At 39.2% G+C, this 21,606-nt stretch overlaps 1 long non-coding RNA gene across 2 annotated transcripts in view; it reads right to left on the bottom strand.

The window, feature by feature from the left end:
- The window catches only part of LOC126068367 (uncharacterized), a 411,592-nt gene that overhangs the window by 84,497 nt on the left and 305,489 nt on the right, over nt 1–21,606 (bottom strand). Inside the window, exon 5 of one of the 2 annotated variants that reach the window (XR_007515655.1) lies at nt 19,643–19,732. The exons of the other annotated variant lie outside the window; for it this stretch is intronic. This is a non-coding gene — a long non-coding RNA (uncharacterized LOC126068367). Of the gene's footprint in view, nt 1–19,642; nt 19,733–21,606 lie in introns of those variants that run through there. 2 annotated transcript variants of the gene reach the window in all.

Below are 21,606 nucleotides of genomic sequence, written 5' to 3'. Positions count from 1 at the left end.
GGATAAAGAAGGACACTATATAATGATAAAAGGGACAATTGATCAGGAAGACATAACCATATTAAATATTTATGCACCCAATGACAGGGCTGCAAGATACATAAATCAAATTTTAACAGAATTGAAAAGTGAGATAGATACCTCCACAATTATAGTAGGAGACTTCAACACACCACTTTGGGAGAAGGACAGGACATCCAGTAAGAAGCTCAACAGAGACACGGAAGATCTAATTACAACAATCAACCAACTTGACCTCATTGACTTATACAGAACTCTCCACCCAACTGCTGCAAAATATACTTTTTTTTCTAGCGCACATGGAACATTCTCTAGAATAGACCACATATTAGGTCATAAAACAAACCTTGGCAGAGTCCAAAACATCGAAATATTACAAAGCATCTTCTCAGACCACAAGGCAATAAAACTAGAGATCAATAACAGAAAAACTAGGGAAAAGAAATCAAATACTTGGAAAATGAACAACACCCTCCTGAAAAAAGACTGGGTTATAGAAGACATCAAGGAGGGAATAAGGAAATTCATAGAAAGCAACGAGAATGAAAATACTTCCTATCAAAACCTCTGGGACACAGCAAAAGCAGTGCTCAGAGGCCAATTTATATCAATAAACGCACACATACCAAAAGAAGAAAGAGCCAAAAGCAGAGAACTGTCTCTACAACTTGAACAAATAGAAACTGAGCAACAAAAGAATCCATCAGGCACCAGAAGAAAACAAATAATAAAAATTAGAGCTGAACTAAATGAATTAGAGAACAGAAAAACAATTGGAAGAATTAACAAAGCCAAAAGCTGGTTCTTTGAAAAAATTAACAACATTGATAAACCATTGGCTAGACTGACTAAAGAAATACAGGAAAGGAAACAACACGAATAAGAAATGAGAAGGACCACATCACAACAGAACCAAATGAAATTAAAAGAATCATTTCAGATTATTATGAAAAATTGTACTCTAACAAATTTGAAAACCTAGAAGAAATGGATGAATTCCTGGAAAAACACTACCTACCTAAACTAACACATTCAGAAGTAGAACAACTAAATAGACCCATAACAAAAAAAGAGATTGAAACGGTAATCAAAAAACTCCCAACAAAAAAAAAGCCCTGGCCCGGACGGCTTCACTGCAGAGTTCTACCAAACTTTCAGAGAAGAGTTAACACCACTACTACTAAGGGTATTCCAAAGCATAGAAAATGACGGAATACTACCCAACTCATTCTATGAAGCCACCATCTCCCTGATACCAAAACCAGGTAAAGACATTACAAAAAAAGAAAATTATAGACCTATATCCCTCATGAACATTGATGCAAAAATCCTCAACAAAATTCTAGCCAATAGAATCCAACAGCACATCAAAAAAATAATTCACCCTGACCAAGTGGGATTTATACCAGGTATGCAAGGCTGGTTTAATATCAGAAAAACCATTAATGTAATCCATCACATAAATAAAACAAAAGACAAAAACCACATGATCTTATCAATTGATGCAGAAAAGGCATTTGACAAAGTCCAACACCCATTCATGATAAAAACTCTCACCAAAATAGGAATTGAAGGAAAATTCCTCAACATAATAAAGGGCATCTATGCAAAGCCAACAGCCAATATCACTCTAAATGGAGAGAATCTGAAAGCATTTCCCTTGAGAACGGGAACCAGACAAGGATGCCCTTTATCACCGCTCTTCTTCAACATCGTGTTGGAAGTCTTAGCCAGGGCAATTAGGCTAGACAAAGAAATAAAAGGTATCCGGATTGGCAAGGAAGAAGTAAAGTTATTACTATTTGCAGATGACATGATTATATACACAGAAAACCCTAAGGAATCCTCCGGAAAACTACTGAAACTAATAGAAGAGTTTGGCAGAGTCTCAGGTTATAAAATAAACATACAAAAATCACTTGGATTCCTCTACATCAACAAAAAGAACACCGAAGAGGAAATAACCAAATCAATACCATTCACAGTAGCCCCCAAGAAGATAAGATACTTAGGAATAAATCTTACCAAGGATGTAAAAGACCTATACAAAGAAAACTACAAAGCTCTACTACAAGAAATTCAAAAGGACATACTTAAGTGGAAAAACATACCCTGCTCATGGATAGGAAGACTTAACATAGTAAAAATGTCTATTCTACCAAAAGCCATCTATACATTTAACGCACTTCCAATCCAAATTCCAATGTCATATTTTAAGGGGATAGAGAAACAAATCACCAATTTCATATGGAAGGGAAAGAAGCCCCGGATAAGCAAAGCACTACTGAAAAAGAAGAAGAAAGTGGGAGGCCTCACCTTACCTGACTTCAGAACCTATTATACAGCCACAGTAGTCAAAACAGCCTGGTATTGGTACAACAACAGACACATAGACCAATGGAACAGAATTGAGAACCCAGACATAGATCCATCCATGTATGAGCAGCTGATATTTGACAAAGGACCAGTGTCAATTAACTGGGGAAAAGATAGCCTTTTTAACAAATGGTGCTGGCATAACTGGATATCCATTTGCAAAAAAATGAAACAGGACCCATACCTCACACCATGCACAAAAACTAACTCCAAGTGGATCAAAGACCTAAACATAAAGACTAAAACGATAAAGATCATGGAAGAAAAAATTGGGACAACCCTAGGAGCCCTAATACAAGGTATAAACAGAATACAAAACATTACCAAAAATGATGAAGAGAAACACGATAACTGGGAGCTCCTGAAAATCAAACACCTATGCTCATCTAAAGACTTCTCCAAAAGAGTAAAAAGACCACCTACAGACTGGGAAAGAATTTTCAGCTATGACATCTCCGATCAGTGCCTGATCTCTAAAATCTACATGATTCTGTCAAAACTCTACCACAAAAAGACAAACACCCCAATCAAAAAGTGGGCAAAGGATATGAACACACATTTCACTAAAGAAGATATTCAGGCAGCCAACAGATACATGAGAAAATGCTCTCGATCATTAGCCATTAGAGAAATGCAAATTAAAACTACGATGAGATTCCATCTCACACCAGCAAGGCTGGCATTAATCCAAAAAACACAAAATAATAAATGTTGGAGAGGCTGTGGAGAGATTGGAACTCTCATACACTGCTGGTGGGAATGTAAAATGGTACAACCACTTTGGAAATCTATCTGGCGTTATCTTAAACAGTTAGAAATAGAACTACCATACAACCCAGAAATCCCACTCCTCGGAATATACCCTAGAGATACAAGAGCCTTCACACAAACAGATATATGCACACCCATGTTTATTGCAGCTCTGTTTACAATAGCAAAAAGTTGGAAGCAACCAAGGTGTCCATCAACGGATGAATGGGTAAATAAATTGTGGTATATTCACACAATGGAATACTACACATCGATAAAGAACAGTGACGAATCTGTGAAACATTTCATAACATGGAGGAACCTGGAAGGCATTATGCTGAGCGAAATGAGTCAGAGGCCAAAGGACAAATATTGTATAAGACCACAATTATAAGATCTTGAGAAATAGTAAACCTGAGAAGAACATATACTTTTGTGGTTACGAGGGGGGGAGGGAGGGAGGGTGGGAGAGGGTTTTTTATTGATTAATCAGTAGATAAGAACTGCTTTAGGTGAAGGGAAAGACAACACTCAATACATGGAAGGTCAGCTCAATTGGACTGGACCAAAAGCAAAGAAGTTTCCGGGATAAAATGAATGCTTCAAAGGTCAGCGGAGCAAGTGCGGGGGTCTGGGGAACATGGTTTGCAGGGCTTCTAAGTCAATTGGCAAAATAATTCTATTATGAAATCATTCTGCATCCCACTTTGAAATGTGGCCTCTGGGTCTTAAATGCTAACAAGCAGCCATCTAAGATGCATCAATTGGTCTCAACCCACCTGGAGCAAAGGAGAATGAAGAACACCAAGGCCATACGACAACTAAGAGCCCAAGAGACAGAAAGGGCTACATGAACTAGAGACCTACATCATCCTGAGACCAGAAGAACTAGCTGGTGCCCGGCCACAATCGATGACTGCCCTGACAGGGAGCACAGCAGAGGACCCCTGAGGGAGCAGGAGATCAGTGGGATGCAGACCCCAAATTCTCATAAAAAGACCAAACTTAATGGTCTGACTGAGACTGGAGGAATCCCGGCGGCCATGCTCCCCAGACCTTCAGTTGACACAGGACAGGAACCATCCCCGAAGACAACTCATCAGAAATGAAAGGGACTGGTCAGCAGGTGGGAGAGAGACGCTGATGAAGAGTGAGCTAATTATATCAGGTGGACACTTGAGATTGTGTTGGCAAGTCTTGTCTGGAGGGGGGATGGGAGGATAGAGAGAGAGGGAAGCCGGCAAAATTGTCAAGAAAGGAGAGACTGAAAGGGCTGACTCAAGAGGGGGAGAGCATGTGGGAGTAGGGAGTGAGATGTATGTAAACTTATATGTGACAGACTGATTGGATTTGTAAACGTTCACTTGAAGCTTAATAAATGTTATTAAATAAATAAATAAATAAATAATCTCTTACACCGCTATTTCAAGGTTCTGATTCAGGAAGACTATCCTCAAGGATACACATTTTTCAAAGCACATCGATTCCTTTTAAATTTGAGTATCAGTGGCATAAAGAATAGAATGCAAATATTCTGTTCAAATTAATAGACAAATACATAGAAAAGTAGGGAAATCCAGGGAGGGAAGATTGAAGTGGCTGATTAGAAATAGAGTATGGGCTCCCTTGAATATCAGAATAGGAGATAGACTTTTTTGGGGTAAACAATAGAAATCTGTTGAAGTGTTTTGTGCATAGGAGTAACAAGGTTAAAGTAGAGTTTCACTGATTCGGTAAATGTGTGGAGGACAGGTAGAGCAGGCAGAGCAAGACAGGCAGAAGGAAAAGATAGGCAATGACTCCAATTACCCAGAAATGAGGGAATAAGCTCAAACGAGGAAAGAAAGTGAGGTAACAGATGGTAACAAATACCCAGACAGAGTACATACTGAAAAAATTAAAAATAGGCTGTGATGTTCACAACAGGAAATAGGTAATTCTCAGGCCACTCCATCACCATGTTCAGAGCAAGACATAGGCAAGGTCACTCTATGACCACAAAAACGGTTGAATATCTCCTTCTTCTGGCACTATCATCTTTCTCTGAGTGGCTTTGTTCCTTTACCAATGGTAACTCTAGACTCCACTTAATCCCCCCACATTTTAGATAAAAATTATTAAAACCCCAATCACTGAATGATCCTGCTTTTTGATAGCCCCCAATGCTGCCTCAGAATCATCAAATACAAGCCCAGATTCCGTAAGAAGCTCCTTCCAACTTCCCCTACTGAAATGGCTTCCAAGGTTTCCCTAGGGTATGTCCTCCCTTGCTACAGCAAGATAAATAAACCTAACATTGTTTGACTACAGGTATGTTCCCAGTGATGTTTGGACAGTGAGCTTCGATAGCATAAAGAGCATCAAGTAGTACAAGTCAATGACACTAAATGATTGGTTGACTGAAGAAAGAAGACTGAAAATGGCTTTAAAGTTTGAAGCCCAAGAAAGCATAAATAGTCCTACCAAAAAAACCAAGCCCATGTTGTCAAATCGATTTTGACTCATAGAGATCCTGTAGGACTCAGTAGAACTGCCCAATAGAGTTTCCAAGGAGTGGCTAGTGAATTCGAACTGCCAACCTTTTGGTTAGCAGCCAAACTCTTAATCACTGCACCGCCATGGCTCCATAACAGTACTACTGATAGAAAAAGAAATGTCAGAAGTATGAGCTGACTTTAGTCTTGCTGAACACGAAGGGGTAGCATGATGTTCAAGACAAAAAGTTGGGTAGACAACATGTTTGTGGGCCTCCAGCATTTGCAGAAGACATCAAAGAGAGGCAGAGATAAAGAATTCTTGTACAAAAGTGACAGTTGTGGTTTGAAGTGAAGAGACATCATGACAAAGTATATAGAATAAAAAAGAAGGTGGCCAGTATGGTAGGACATGTAGACATGGAATTTGTTCCTCTGATAATCCAAGATGTTTCCTGCCACCTTTAATCTAGCACAACAATTCTTCCTTTTCCAGACTTTTATGGCATTCATAACTTCTCAGTGGTTTCTGATCAAGCCACTTCTTTGCACAGTATCACTAGGTAGATCATCAAATCATTATCCAGATTAAAAGCCTTAGTCTGTCTATTTTGCTGTGTTCTCAGCACCAGAGCTATCCTAGCATATCATATAGGCATTAAATAAACATTTGATGAATGACCGAATGAAAGAAACAACAGAATCCAAAGGTTTTGGTCCACAGAAGACTGGGCATTTGGTCTCCTCATTACTGCCATAGTTCTGGGAGAAACAGACAGAGTTCCCACTGGCAGGAAGAAAAAAAGGAGAGATGATATCAAGAATTTTAAACTGAATCTAACAGCAACCCATAACCAACCAGGCACATGAGATCTGAAGGTCTATCGTCATTTAAAATACGCACCTCAGGCATACACGCCTGGGTTCACGTTCCAGTTCTTCTACCTCATATCCCAGGAAACTCATTTAAACTCTGAATCTCAGTTTCCTCAACAGTGCATTGAGAAAACTAATGCCTACCTCATTGGATTGTTGTGAGAGTTAAATAAACTAGCTTATGTAAAGTAGTTGGCACAGTGCCCAGCACATAGCGATTAACAAGTGTGGTTGAAAACACAGAAATAGCAATGACAATGGTATGGCTGAGTTATGTCCATCAGAAATCACCCTCACTCAGGGCTGGGATAGCATTCACTGCTGTCCAATAGCAAGACACTTCAGAGCAGTGCCCTCTGGCAGTCAGTGAGGGCCAGACTGAAAAAGTGACTGATAATCTGATATTCTGACTACGGTCAACTGGGCTTCTTCCATCCTGGTTGTTATGAGAACGATGTGAGTGCCCACTGGTTTCTCAGACACATTCTGCCACACAGAGGAAAAAAATCAAGTCTGGTTATTAGAAGGTCAATGTTGGGCTTGGAGAGAACATTTTCAACATGTTGGTGGGATTTGAAGTTATATTCATTACAAGAGAGCAAAGAGTGAGAGTGAAATAAAAAGTGAAGAGAACTAATAACTATCATCCTTTTTAACAAAACCGAATGAAAAGAAAGGCAAAAATAAGATGGTAGTCTTAGAGGTTAATAGGGAGAAGCGTGAAAGACAGTCATGTTTTCTTAGGTGATGGGCAGAATATTGCCACTTCCCTGAGATACCCATGTCCTAATTCTCAGAACCTGTGAATGTGTTACCTTATATGGTAAAAGAGACTTTGTAGATGTGATTAGGGTTAAGGAGCTTGAGCTGGGAAGATCATCCAAGTGGACCCAATATAATGACATGAATCCTTAAAAATGGAGGCCCTTTCCTGGCCAGATCAGAGGGATGCTACGTTGCTGACTTTGAAGATGGCAGAATGGGGCCATGAACCAGGAAGGCAGGCAGTGTCTAGAAGCTGGAAAAGGCAAGGAAATAGATTCTCACCTAGAACCTTCAAAAGTAATGCAATTTTGCTGAAGCTATTTTTACCCCACTGAGGCCTGTATCAGATATCTGACCCCAGAACTGTAAGATAATAAATTTGGGGTTTTTTAAGCTACCACATTTACGGAAATTTGTTACAGCGGCAATAGGAAACTAACACACCTCCTTACAAATGAACCTGTTGTTGTAATCCTGATCCAATTGCTATAATACATTGTAGCAGAGTACAAAATCATATCAAATGGTATGGAATTAATTGCACATATAAAAAAAATTTTTTTATATCAGTTATTATTAATAATTATAAAAAAATTCTAGCCATAAGAAGCATGAATATCTACTTATTATTAATAGGTTTCTTGAGAATGAAAATTTACCAGTCTTAAATGACTAAAAAGATGGAAGTGGTGGTTCAGTGGCGGAATTCTTACCTTCCGCAAGGGGGACCCAGGTATGATTCATGGCCGACGTACCTCAAGTGCAGCGACAACCTGTCAGTGGAGGCTTATGTGTTGCTAGATAATGCTGAACAGATTTTAGGAGCTCCAGGCTTAGACAGATGACGTAGAAAGCCCTGGCAATCTACTTCTGAAAAATCAGCCAATGAAAACCCTATTGATCGCAACTGTCTAATCCCATTGTGCATGGGGTCACCATGAGGTAAAGCGGGGCCAACTCAATGGCAGCTAACAACAACAACAAAATGACTAAAAAGTAACACAGCAAAGAAAAGGGAAAAAAGCATCTTTGAACTGAAGAAACATTGATTCTTGATTCTCAATCAGTTCACTCATCATTTACTCAACATGGACTCATCGCATGCCTTCTCTGTGTCCTGCTCTATTGTAGGTGCTGGGGATAGAACAGAAAAGAAGATTGACAAACTCCTTGTTCTCCAAGAGCTCACATTCTAGTTATAGCACAAAAAAACATGTCACATGATGATAAGTACTTGAAAACAATGCAATGGAATTTAGGGACATGGCATGACAAAAGGGAATGCTAATATATAAAAGGTAGTCAGGGGAAGTCTCTGAAAGGTTGACCTCAGAAATTTCATCTGAATAACCTTAAGGAATAAGTATACATATATCTAGGGACATGTGTTCCGGGGAGGGGGTGATAAGTGCAAAGGCCCTGGGGTAGGCTAACATTTATCAGGCTAAAAGGATAGTAGAAAGGCCACCGTGTTGCACAATGAAAAGGAGAATAATTGTAGAAAATGAGCTAAGAAAGGAAGGTATGCATGTATGCATGGGAAGCAAATCACATAAAATCTTATAGGACATTTTTGAGAATTTAGCCCTTGCCCTGAGTAGCCATGAGGCCATTGAAAGCAGGGTTTGAGCAGAGCTGAATCATGATCCGAGTGAAATATTAAAAGGACCATTCTGGGTACTATGCTGAAAAAAATTGGAGGAAGGGGACAAAAATACAACCGGGAATTCAGTTAGAACTGGAGATGAAGGTGACTTGCACTACAGTTGTAACCTTGGAGGCAGTGGTTAGGTTCTGGAGCTGACAGATTTCACTGGTGGATTGGCTGTGGTTTATGAAAGAAAGAAAGGAGTCTACAACGACTCCGAAATCTGTGGCCTACAAACTGGAAAATAGCATTGCCAGCATGGGGGAGATCCTCACAAAGTGGCTTATGGTCAGCTACCTTTCGGCTCTAGGGGAACATTCTAAATCCACCTTGCCAAATTCTGGATGCAGTAGCCACACCTTCTGCTGTCCTTTCCCTTGGCTCTGCCTTTGTGTTCTGCTTCAGCCAGCCTCCTGACTTCAGACTTCTCCATTTTCTGTATCCCACCAACTCACTCCAAGAATGAAGTCAAGCTGTCTTGATACTTCCCTCATTCAGCTTGAGGAATAGGAGAGGAAGAGAAAAAGCAGAGTTTTCTCCACTCCTGCAAATTCCTTTCAAATTATTCTCTTCTAATAAATACAAGGGGCCCTGGTTGTGCAATGGTTAAGAGCTTAGTTGCTAACCAAATGGTCGACAATTCAAACCCACCAGTAGCTCTGTGGGAGAAAGACCTGGTGATCTGCTTCTGTGAAGATTACAGCATAGGAAACCCTTTGGGGCAGTGCTACAATATACAGTTATCCAAAACTATATTAAAAATATCAAATCTTATTAGAAATGAAAGGAATACACATTTAACAACAAGGTAACATCTGCCTATCAAATTGGCTATTAGTGAGGGAATCATCCTATTAGTGTTGAATGCAAGGGTGGAATTGGCAGGGTGTTTGTTAATTGGGACAAATTTACAGATTTTAAAGAGATTTAAAAAAAAAAAAACTAAAGAATGGCAAAATATTCATAGGAATTTTTATAGCAGTATTATATGTAAAAGTAAATATTTGGAAGCAACATGAGAATCCCGTACTAGAAGATTGGTTAAATCAATTATGTAATATACACATAAAGGAATAGTACTATATATTAAAATAATATAAAAAATATATATGACATGGAAAGATCTTGGTATACATTGCTAAGTAATAAAAACCACATTGCAAAGTAATCACAGTGTGCTCACGTATATGATGTACATAAATAAAAAAATAAATAGATTATAGAATTAGTATCAATGTACACACACACTACCATTGGCATCGTTGTTGTTAGGTGCCGTCAAGTCAATTTTGAGTCATAGAAACTTTATCTCCTTTGTTTTCTAAATTTTTCCATAATAAGTGTGAATTTTGTTGATAGAAAAAACAGCAATAAAAAGCTATACAAATGTCGTTCATAGAAGGTTCATACTGACTGAAGAAAATGGTCATGGTATAATGCTGAATGTAACAAGGAGAACACAAAATTATACATACAGAATGATTGCAAGTAAAGTTTAAGTAGAAAAAGGTTGGAAGGAAATTCAATGAAATGCTCACGATGGTAATCTCTGGATTTGTTTTTTCTTTTATATTTTACAAATTTCCTGCATTAAGTATATCTTTATCTTAAAAAAAAAAAGCCATTTGGAAACATTTTGTTTGTATTGTTCTATGTATCTCTGTAGGTGGATTAATTTGCAAACTTAAAGCTGCAATGAGAGCTGATTTTTGCTGTTTATTCTCCTTTTTGCATTCCACGTTGCTATATCATGAAAAGGCTTGCAGCTGATTGATTTCTCACTTTGTCTTTACTCCAAGCCCACATTCTTATCTTCAATCCAGCCCTTGTTGCTGCTTTGTTCCGTCTCCTCTATTTCACCCTGCCATTCTGAAATACGACCATTAATTACAACAGAGAAAAATCTGTGCAGGTAGTAGAAAAATCTGGACTTTATAATGCAATGTCTAATATCGATATTCACAAAGGGATTTCTATGTGGAAAGGATATCATCTGACAAACGAGGTAAAGATGAGGTCTCTGACATCCCGAAGAAAAAAACAGGAGCCGTAACTATTAAATCCCAGCAGGAGGGAGATACAGCTCTGAGTCACCAAACTAGATTAGGTCTTCAAGGAAATCTGTAAAATTAAGTCTATAAAAGCTGGCCCAGCTGGTTAATTAGCACACTGTACAGCAGATTATGTTTTATAGTTTGATTTTTATATTCTAGGCTACAGCCTAATAAGTCAAGCCAATTACATTACCAAGGACTTGATGACTTCTTTTCTTTTCCATATGCGCTCACTACCAATGGCTAAACTTGCGTTTACATATAGTCAGGGCCATTTTTGTTGTATGCGTGATTTCTCAGACCTCCATGTTAAAACATCAGCAGTCAGTGGAATGCTTCCAGAATGGCTAACACACTTAATGTTATGCTCAGACCCCACGAGTGCCAGCCAAAGGAAATGATTCATTTATTAAGGTTGTAATTACAGGCTATGAAACAGCTGGTTATGGGCTCTTTCTACTTTCTAACATCTGTTAGTATGAGCAGAGAAAGGCATTGACTCATTCTTTTAAGTATCCTCTTCCAGGGGAGAAAAATGTTATAGTTTATAGGACTTAGGGTGTTCAGTCAGAACAATCGACAAGAGATCAAACTCTGAGAAGCCACGGTGACCAAGACAGGGACTTGAGCAGGACAATACAGTGGAAATCTTGTGACATCTTTCGTAATCAACCAAAAACCTACATCATGCATGCCACTCTCGAATAAACTCTACTGCCCAAAAGTTCCACAACTGATGATGATGATGTTGTTGTTGTTGTTAGGTGCCGTCAAGTCAGTTCCAACTCACAGCAACCTTACGTATAACCAAATGAAACACTGCCCAGTCCTATGCCATCCTCATAATAGTAGGTATGTTTGAGCCTATTGTGCCAATCCATCTCTTTGAGGGTCTTTCTCTTTTTCGCTCTCTACTTTATCAATGATAAAGATGATGCTGTCTAATTGCCTTGGTTCTCTTGTTCCATTTCATTACAGAAACATTTTTGTACTTTGCTTTATGTAATTCATATTCTCTCTCTCATGTGGGCATATGCACACACATACACACACAAAGATAAACTTTTCATTTTTCCCAGCCTATGCTCTACATTTTTCCATTTTCATGTGTTTTCCCATGGTGTCTCATTGGCTTGAAATGCCTTCTTCACCCTGACTCCTCCTCCTGTCAGAATCTTACTCATCCTTTAACTCAAAACTCAAACAATCCTTTTTCATGAACACTGCCTTCTTGTGTTCCACCTGGATGTTATGAGTCAATATAATGCAGTGGTCAAGAAAGAATTGTTGTTGGACACGGACTGCCTGAATTCAAATTTCAGTGTAGCCACTTACTAATCCTATGACCTTAAACTGAGTATTTAACCATATTCTGCTTCATTTTTCCCTCTGTAATTTAAGGGTGATGATAGTATATCCATGTCACAGGATTGTTATGAGGATGTAATTAGTTAACATATTAAAAAGCACCTTGAATGATGCCTGACATACAGTGCTGGGGAGAATACTTATTCCTTACACATGACACTTCCTTCTATTTAGACATAGAACACTCTTGGCCTCCCCCAAACTCTCCTCTCTCTTTTCACCAGAGAAGACTGGTTTAATCTTATTGGTGAACTTGAGAAGAACAAAGAGGGCATCTCACCTCCTCTCTTCTTGAGAGTAAGATTTCACCTGGACACATTCTTGCCAAGTAGGAGGAAGGTTCCTGTCCATTGTGAGGTCTTCCAGTTTAGCCTATCTCATTTAAAGAGGGGATTTTTGGCATCCATCTGCTCTTTTTCTTATTTTTACTTTGGTCAGAGCTCAGGTTAGAAGAGGAGCAGAGGGAAGGTGCTGTTATTATTGGGCCCTTTTGAAGACCCAGGAGCGTAAAATCAGTGGCTGTGAAGTTGATATCAACTCATGGCAACTCCATGTGCATAAAACAGAACTATGCTCCATAGGGTATTCAACATTTTTTAGTAGATTGCCAATTTTTCTTTTGAGGTGCCTCTGGGTGGACTCCAACCTACAACCTTTCAGATAGCATCCAAGCATGTTAACTGCTTGCACCGTTCAGGCACACAGTCAGCACTTAATACGTTTTAGCTAAGGCTGCTAGACATGAGATGAGACCATGCTTTGAAACTTAATTTTTATATCAAAGACAAATATTCTAAATAAATATTGCACACTTGTATCTTAATAAGGAAAGTCTTACTTGGTGATGGTGTATTGGTGATAGTATGTGAAGAGTACCCAGTCAGAGTAAGAAAAGCTAGGTTCGAAGGTACTTGTCACACCAACGGTGGCCTGACTTTGAACATTTGGAAGTCTTGTCAAAAGAAAAATTTGACCAAGGAGCCAATTAGAATAAAAGGGTTTAGTGAGCAAAAAAAAAAAAAAACAGTTTTCAAGCAGGGAATTCTCAAGCTGAGGAGCTTCAGTTTACACAATGACAATGTCTTTTTAAATCTTTAGGTAGGTATCTTGCCCTTTGTTTTGATTGGTTAATCACATCTAATTTCCTTTTGTTTTGGGTACTGAATGATAAACTGATTTATCTTAAGTGGATAAGCATTGTCAACTCACACTGTTAGTTCATGCAAGTTTAAGCTGATAAGTAAAACCTTCTTATGTTTCTATTCTTTTTCTTGTAAATGACCATATGTCTAGTTTTCGTTTGCCTTTTGTACCAGCAAAGTCACTTCAACTCTTGCCTATAAAAAACAAGTTACTTAACCTCTCTTTGTCGGTTTTCTTATCAATAGCGTAAGAATTGTCTTGGTTTCCTAAACCAAACCAAACCTATTACCACCAAGTCAATCCCAACTCAGAGTGACCTATAGAACTGTCCCATTGGGTTTCTAAGGAGCAGCTGGTGGATTCAAACTGCCAGCCTCTTGGATAGCAGCCATATATCTTAACCACTGCCCGACCAAGGTTCCCTTAGTTTCCTAGGGCTGCCTTAACAGAGTACCATAGACAAGGTGGCTTAAAATTACACAAATTTATTGACTCACAGTTCTGTAAGCTGTTGTTGTTGTTAGGTGCCATAGAATCAGTTCTGACACATAGTGACGCTGTGTACAACAGAATGAAACACTGCCGAGTCCTGAACCATCCTCATAACCGTTGTTATGCTTAAGGCCATTTTTGCAGCCGCTGTGTCAATCCATCTCATTGAGGGTCTTCCTTTTTTTTGCAGAGACTGTACCAAGCATGATGTCCTTCTCCAGGGACTGATCCTTCCCGATAACATGTCCAAGGTATGTGAGATGTAGTCTTGCCATCCTTGCTTCTATGGAGCATTCTGGTTGTGCTTCTTCCAAGACATATTTGTTCATTCTTTTAGCAGTCCATGGTATATTCAATATCCTTCACCGACACCACAATTCAAAGTGTCAATTCTTCTTCAGTTTTTCTTACTTACCGTCCAGCTTACATACAAAATGAAGATGTCAGCAGGGCCATGCTCTCTCTGAAGGCTCTAGGGGATGATTTCTGAAGGCTCTAGGGGATGACTTGTCCTTCTTGCTCCTGCTTCTGGTAGCCCCAGACATTCTTTGCTTTGTTGCAGCATAATTCCAATCTCTGCCTTTTCTTCACACTGTTGGTACCCTTGTGTTTCTGTGTCTCTGTATCTCTTCTCCTCATTTTATAAGGGTACCAGTCATATTGGATTATGGCCCACCCTACCTCAGTATGACCTCATATTAATTTAACTCACACCTTCAAAGTCTCTATTTCCATCAAGGTCACATTCACATCAAGGTCTCTATTTCCATGCTGGGAGTTAGGGCTTCACCATAACTTTGTGAGGGACATAATTCAACCTATAACAGGAGTAATAAGTAGAATCACCTGTGAGAACGGAACAACACTTGTAAATTTCTTTAAAACAGCGATTGGCAGACAGTAAGTACTCAATCCATGCAAGGTGGTTTTATTAGTCTCTACAGCACAGAACTACTTCTACTCAAAGTACTGTTTGTGGAGAAAATATTTGAAGGCTGAGATCACAGTAAAAAATAAATAAATCACACCTTTTCTGATGGTATCCTCCAAACCGAGTTAATAAAAGAGATACAATATTCCATTCAAGGGCTGCCTGTCTCAGCCATAAATATTCATCCTCATGTTCCTGAAACAAAATTCTAATTGGGTTCACTCTGGATGATTTAAAATATGTATGATTCCTTTTATTACCTGGTCATTCTCTGTTAATCCTGTAGTTAGGTGATAGTCCACTGCCACAAGTGCTTTCTGTCACATTTCTAGGGTATAATCTTTCAGAAGATATTTAATACATACAAAATTTCAAACTTTTGACATCAACCACACAGTAAAAGGTACAATGATTGGAATGAATCAGATTTAGATAACAATTGATAATAATTACCAGTGTTATACAAATGGAAAAATCTTACTGCTGCTTAAACGGATATGTGATAAAAAATGAATAAAAAATTAATGCTAAGGACTGGATTTTGATCTGAATAAAATATTTTGAGGATGCTAAGCAAGGACCAGAATTTTGAGGCTTCCATTTCAGATTGTTTCATGAAAAAAAGCATAGTTCAGAGTTTTTTTCTTTGGAAACTTGAATTATGTTGGCCAGTGAATTACCTTATCTTTTAGGATCAATAAACCACATCAAGCTTTAGAACTAGGTTCCTCTTTCAAGACATGAATATAATGAGATGACACAGCAAATTGCCTAAGGAAGAAGATAACACTAAGAAAAGGAAAGTCATACCAACTCAATGTCAATATCACTAGCATTTGTTAGGGACAAAAAGAGTCACCATGGCAACTTAGTAGGTTCATCCAACAAGTGGATTCTTATATATTCTGACTTATAGAGAGTTCTACTATGGGGGATAAAAGGAAAAGTATAAAGGGTAGAGGTTTGTAGTGTGTGTTATTATTTACACACTCTGGAAAAGGTATTTTCTACCAATATCTGATGACTATTTGCTAAATTTCTAGATTTCATGTCTGTGCTTGTTTCTGGAAATTTCACGCATTGTTTTGCAACTTACTGTAATAGCCTGGGAGCCCTGTTGGCACAGTGATTAAGAACTCAGCTGCTAACCAAAAGGTGGACAGTTTGAATCCACAAGCCGCTCCTTGGAAACACGACTGGGCAGTTCTACTCTGTTTTATAGGGTCGCTATGGGGGTTATTATGGGGGGTAATAGAGTGGGGATAAAAGCTCAGGTGTTATTCTATTGTTCAGTTGAAATTAGGGTCAGTACTGAAATAAGAATTCATAAATCAGTTTTCCTTAAACAGAAAATGGTCTGTTTGAGGATGCACATTCTCAGTAATGTGCCAAGGCTTTCCAATACTTTGTAATAACTTTTTCCTTATGGTAGAATTGAGCAGTTAACCAATTGAAAAACAGACAACTTGATTGTGTCTTTAGATTACCCTGGCTAGTGGGGCCAAATGAATGGAACTGGACTATTTCATCTGCCTCTTTGCTGTATCCAACTAGGCAGAGTAGCTGGGTAGGCAATACTGCTCTGTTGAAGAGACTTTCCCTTTTCTATATGCATTGCATGCATTAGTGAGGATGAAAGGGAGATTTGGGTAAAACAGGTGGGGATACAGGGAAGTACTCTAAAATTATATCATATTTCCTACCCACTACTAAATTTTTTTACTAAATCTAACCTACACGTAAGACTATCCAATTCAGTTGTAACTCTGTTCCTGGTGATTGGGGATGCATGTTCAATCAATGGAGTCCTGGTGGCACAGTGGTTAAGTATTCGGCCTGTAACTAAAAGGTCAGCAGTTTGAATCCACCAGCCGCTCCTTGGAAAGCTAATGAGGCAGTTCTGCTCTGTGCTGCTCCTTGGAAAGCTAATGAGGCAGTTCTGCTCCATGCTGTAGGGTCACTATGAGTTGAATTCAACTCAACTCAACGGCAGTGGGTTTGGCTGGTTTCGGGTTGGATCAGGTAGGGAAAGCTGGTTCCTTGCTGTGCTTCAGATTAAGACTCAGATATTTGTTAAGGACTATCCAGATATAAGTGCATCCTACATAGCTATAACTTGGTAGGTTCCTTTGGGATTTGCCATTAAAAATAAAAATTACTTAATTCTCACAATTTGGCTACAGTTATAACAAAATTATCTAGGCAGTTAAATGTATACAATTAATTGCAGACTGCAAAATCTTCTAAATAAGGTTGGTTCTGAAACCCTGCTCTGCCATGGCTGCCCCCACTTCATTCGCTGCCCTTGCAAACAGCAGTCTCTAACTGTAGTTTGTATTTGGTGCCAGATCTTTTTGCACGCATGGGCCACATGCACAGATCTGAGGAACCGTGTCCTTACCTGACACCAGACCTGAGCATTGCCGGAGGGGAAATATTCTCTGGCAACACAGCCCCTTTGCAAAGTAAGAGGTCCCACAACGCAGACTTCCTATGAGAAGTGACTCAGCATGACTCAGGACCCAGATCTTCAGATTTGGGCATGAGAGGTCTCAGGGTGTAGGGTTTCAGGAGTCAATCCCTGCCCCCTGGGGACTCAAGGACATAAAAGGTCCTGATCCCCTCAAGCGGGGAGTGCATGGTCTTTCAGCTGCTAGGCCCCACATTTCTCCTTGCCTGTGCAGACAATAAATTGCCACTTTCTGTTTCCCTTGCAATTGGCATTCAACTTATTTTGATCAGCTAATAGGACAGGACAAGAACCCAAGGATTTTGTTTACAGTTCTAATTTTCTAGCTCTTACATCTAGACTTTTCCCCTTAGCCCAAACCGTATATAAAATTGCCTACCAGTTATCCCATCTGGTACTTCATACTCAACATAGCCTAACCCAAATTTAAATCATTCACTTCAAAACTTGATTCCTGGTCCTATGCTTCTATTTTAGTAAATTATACTGATATCCATCTAGTTGTGCCATCTTGAAACCTGGATACTAACCTCAGTGAATACTCTCCCTCCCAGTCAATTCCTATCAATTGTACCTCCTAAATAGATCATGAATCCATCCCCTCCTTTCTATCCCCACTTCCCCCACAACTCTTTAACTTATTTCTGTCTCGGTAAAGGAGATGAAAACTTTTGGAAGATGGGTGGTTAGGTTGGAAGTTTGTAAATGAGGACACAAACTGTCACTCATAGGCATGAATTATATAAAACTCAATGCCTTTGATAGAGGAGAAACATTAAATTCTAAGAGCCCTTTTTTAGAAATTTCAGATTCAATTACTCTGTTGAACTGGCTTAAGAGGTTAACTCCTAGACTCCCAAGGGATTACATGTTGGAACCGAAGAAAATAGAATTGTCCTAAGGAGTCCAGGACCCAAGGAAATCGCACTATGTCATGCTCCTAACCTCTAACAATAGTTTTACAGACAATATTACTTTAAGGTAAACATTACGATAAGTCTTTATAAAATAGATACCCAAAGAAAAATACTATTCTGCATTCGAGGAGTCTATTTTGTAGAGGCGAGAACCTGGGTTTTCCCTATACCTTCAAGATTGCAGACCGGCTATGCCAGAGGCTTCGGGGGGCTCCATCCTCACCCACTGCTGCATTCTGCCTGCCTCCCAGCAGCGCGTTTCACCGCAGCAGGAGACAGCCCAGGTCCAAGGATATGAATTGCATCAAGTTGCATATCCCAAGACAGATGCTGTCAGAATCTCCTCTCCAGGTTTTCCCATATTACAAATGCCTGGTCCCCACTCCAGGAGATTCTGAGTTACACTTCTGATTGTTGAACACCAGTGGGTGAGAACCTTGGTTCCAGAGATGATTCTGACTCAGATGAGGCAAATCATAATAATTATAAACCTCTAGTTAAGTATCTTCTCTATATTAAGTGCTTTACTCAGTGTTTTACATATATAGTCTCATTTAATATATAATCTTCACATTAATGTGAGGTAGATGTTGTTAGCCTCATTTCAGTGATAAAAAATCTGATGCTAAAAAAGTAACTCGTAAGTGACAGAGTTTAGTCAAACTTGGGTCCAGTTTATGCCAGCACAACACTTCCTCTTTGAGATTCTGTCACAGTTATAACCCCTGTATAGATAGTTACCTCATGAGCTTGGTGACTGTTTGAGGAGGAGGGAGTAAGGAAGAGGATGGATAAACATGCCTTACTTCCATGGACTCCTTACCGGAAAACCGATGCTTTTCTTGTCAGGAATTTTTTGAGACTGAGCCTAGAATAAAGTTTAATTACTTGAAAACGTAATAGATCTTTAATCTGCAGATGGCTTATGGAAACATATTTCAGAAAACTTCAAGATCTTAAACGTCTTCTCTATCTTTCCCAAGAGCCCAGGTGGCACAAGCAGTTTGCGACTGGCTGTTAACCTAAAGGTAGGCAGTTATGGATTAAATTGTTTCCCCCAAAAAATATCTGTCAACTTGTCTAGGCTGTAACTTCCACTATTGTGTGGCTGTCCTCCATTTCATGATTGATGTAATTTTCCTATGTGTTGTAAATCTTCATCTCTGCCTGTGGTTAATGAGGCAAGATTGGGGTATGTTAAAGAGGATTAGGGTGGGATGTAACACCCCTACTCAGGTCACATTCCTGATCCAATGTAAAGGGAGTTTCCCTGGGCTGTGGGCTGCATCACCTTTTATCTTACAAGAGATAAAAGGAAAGAGAAGTGAACAGACAGTTGGGGACCTCATACCACCAAGAAAGCAGCGCTGGGAGCAGAGCACGTCCTTAGAACCTGGGTTCCTATGCGGAAAACTCCTAGTCCACCTGAAGACTGATGAGATGACTCCTGCAGAGACGACAGAAAGAAAGCCTTCCCCTGGAGCTGAAGCCCTGAATTTAGACTTCTAGTGTACTAGATGGTAAGAAAATAAATTTCTCTTTGTTAAGGCCATCTGCTTAAGGTATTTCTGTTACAGCAACACAAGATAACTAAGACATCCACCCAGTGTTTTCATGGAATAGAAGGCCTGGATATCTGCTTCCATAAACATTACAGCCAAGAAACCCTATGGAGCAGTTCTTCTCTGCTACACATGTGGTCACCATGAGACAGCAGCTAACAACAACAACATCTTTCCCAGTGATTGACAAATAAACAGGTTTCTTGGCTTCATCATATGCCCTGTGGCCTCCTTGAGGATCCTAGTTTTTCCATCCTTCCATATCTTCAGCCTCAGATTGTTTCCAGGACCCTCAAGTCCAGAATCAGTGGTGCATCAAGTTTCTGTCACGTTTGTTTCTTTGTCCTTAGGGCAGCAGCTCACTTTTAAATGACTTAACTGATGGGGCACACCTGTACTGCTCTTTTCTTCACCATCACTACTGGAATCAGCAAGTAAAAATCCCTTCGACAGAACTCTGTTCCAAATCTTAAAGTTACCCTTAGGTGGGCCTCCCATTTTTTAATACTCAAAAATTCCACAATGATTACCATACATTATACCAGTATCTATATACGAATCTGTAAGTGGCATTTCTAATGAAAGCAGAGAATAAGGATTATAGCCTAATGATCAATATTAACATTAATTTTTGTACATTTTAGAGTAATAAGTAAGGAGGTACCATCAATTTCAAAAATCAGCCTCTGGTGTCCAGTTAATAACTAGTGGTCCATCTTTTTCTCCTAGGCTTAGGGCCCTATTACAAAAGCAATTTGTTTCCTCAAGTGTGCTCCTCCTGCAGATGTGACCTGTCATTAGGTTGCAAAATTACCCCCGCACCTCTGCGCAGAGATTTTTCACCTGACTACCAATATAGTACAGTCCAGAAGGAGCCAAAGACTAACGAGCACCAAGCCTACCCAGGCCCTCTGTGCAGGGAATTGACACAGGTAGAGCAGGGTATACCTGTTGAAAATGGAAAACTATTTTAAGGCTCTGGCCAATTTCTTTCTAAATCATTACCTGATAGTGATTTAATAGAGGAGAAGTTTGCATTATACCTGCATGACAAGGCAGAATTGTTGCTTGTTTTGTAACCTGAAATAATGATCAAGTGGTTTCTTTAAGTCACCTGTCTATAAGAGATAGATGGGAAAGAGAGAAAAGCTTCATGCTCTCTTGTCACGAATAACTGTGACATGCCCTATCACTAATCTTCCTTTGATTAGAGCCCTAGAGTAGGAAGGAAGCAATTGCGGCAATGCCCCATTAACCATGAAAGGAATGGAAGTACTCTTTTCTGAGGGCAGAATGAAGATAAAGTGAGAATTCCTTGATCCTGTTAGAAAAGGAGAACCAGCTGCATTGCCTTTTAACACCTTTCCTGATATAACTATGTAGGATGGTCATTCACCAAATTTTTAAAACATTGTAATTATCTGCATTAATTTGAGAAGATATTAGGCTGCCTGCTTAAAAAATAAAGAATTCAGAAATGGTCAATCCTAACATGCCAGCTTTTTGTCATAGGAAGCGTTTATTGTTTTCATCATATTAGAGCCTTTAATTAACTGGTCAAATATAAATAGAAAGAATCAGATCTCTATATAAGAATTAAAAAAACAAACAAAAAAAGGATCCCAAAGAAATACACTGATGATATAACAAGGTCTCTTCCCTAAAAGTGAATACCAACAAGGAAGAAAACGGTTAAAAGAAAAAAAAATTTTTTTAAATAAACTTCCTTAGAGAAATACAAAAGTTTGGAGTAGATTTA

Source organism: Elephas maximus, chromosome 2 (assembly GCF_024166365.1).
Source record: "Elephas maximus indicus isolate mEleMax1 chromosome 2, mEleMax1 primary haplotype, whole genome shotgun sequence".
Classification (NCBI taxonomy): Eukaryota; Metazoa; Chordata; class Mammalia; order Proboscidea; family Elephantidae; genus Elephas; species Elephas maximus.
This window is presented reverse-complemented; position numbering and strand designations above follow the sequence as displayed.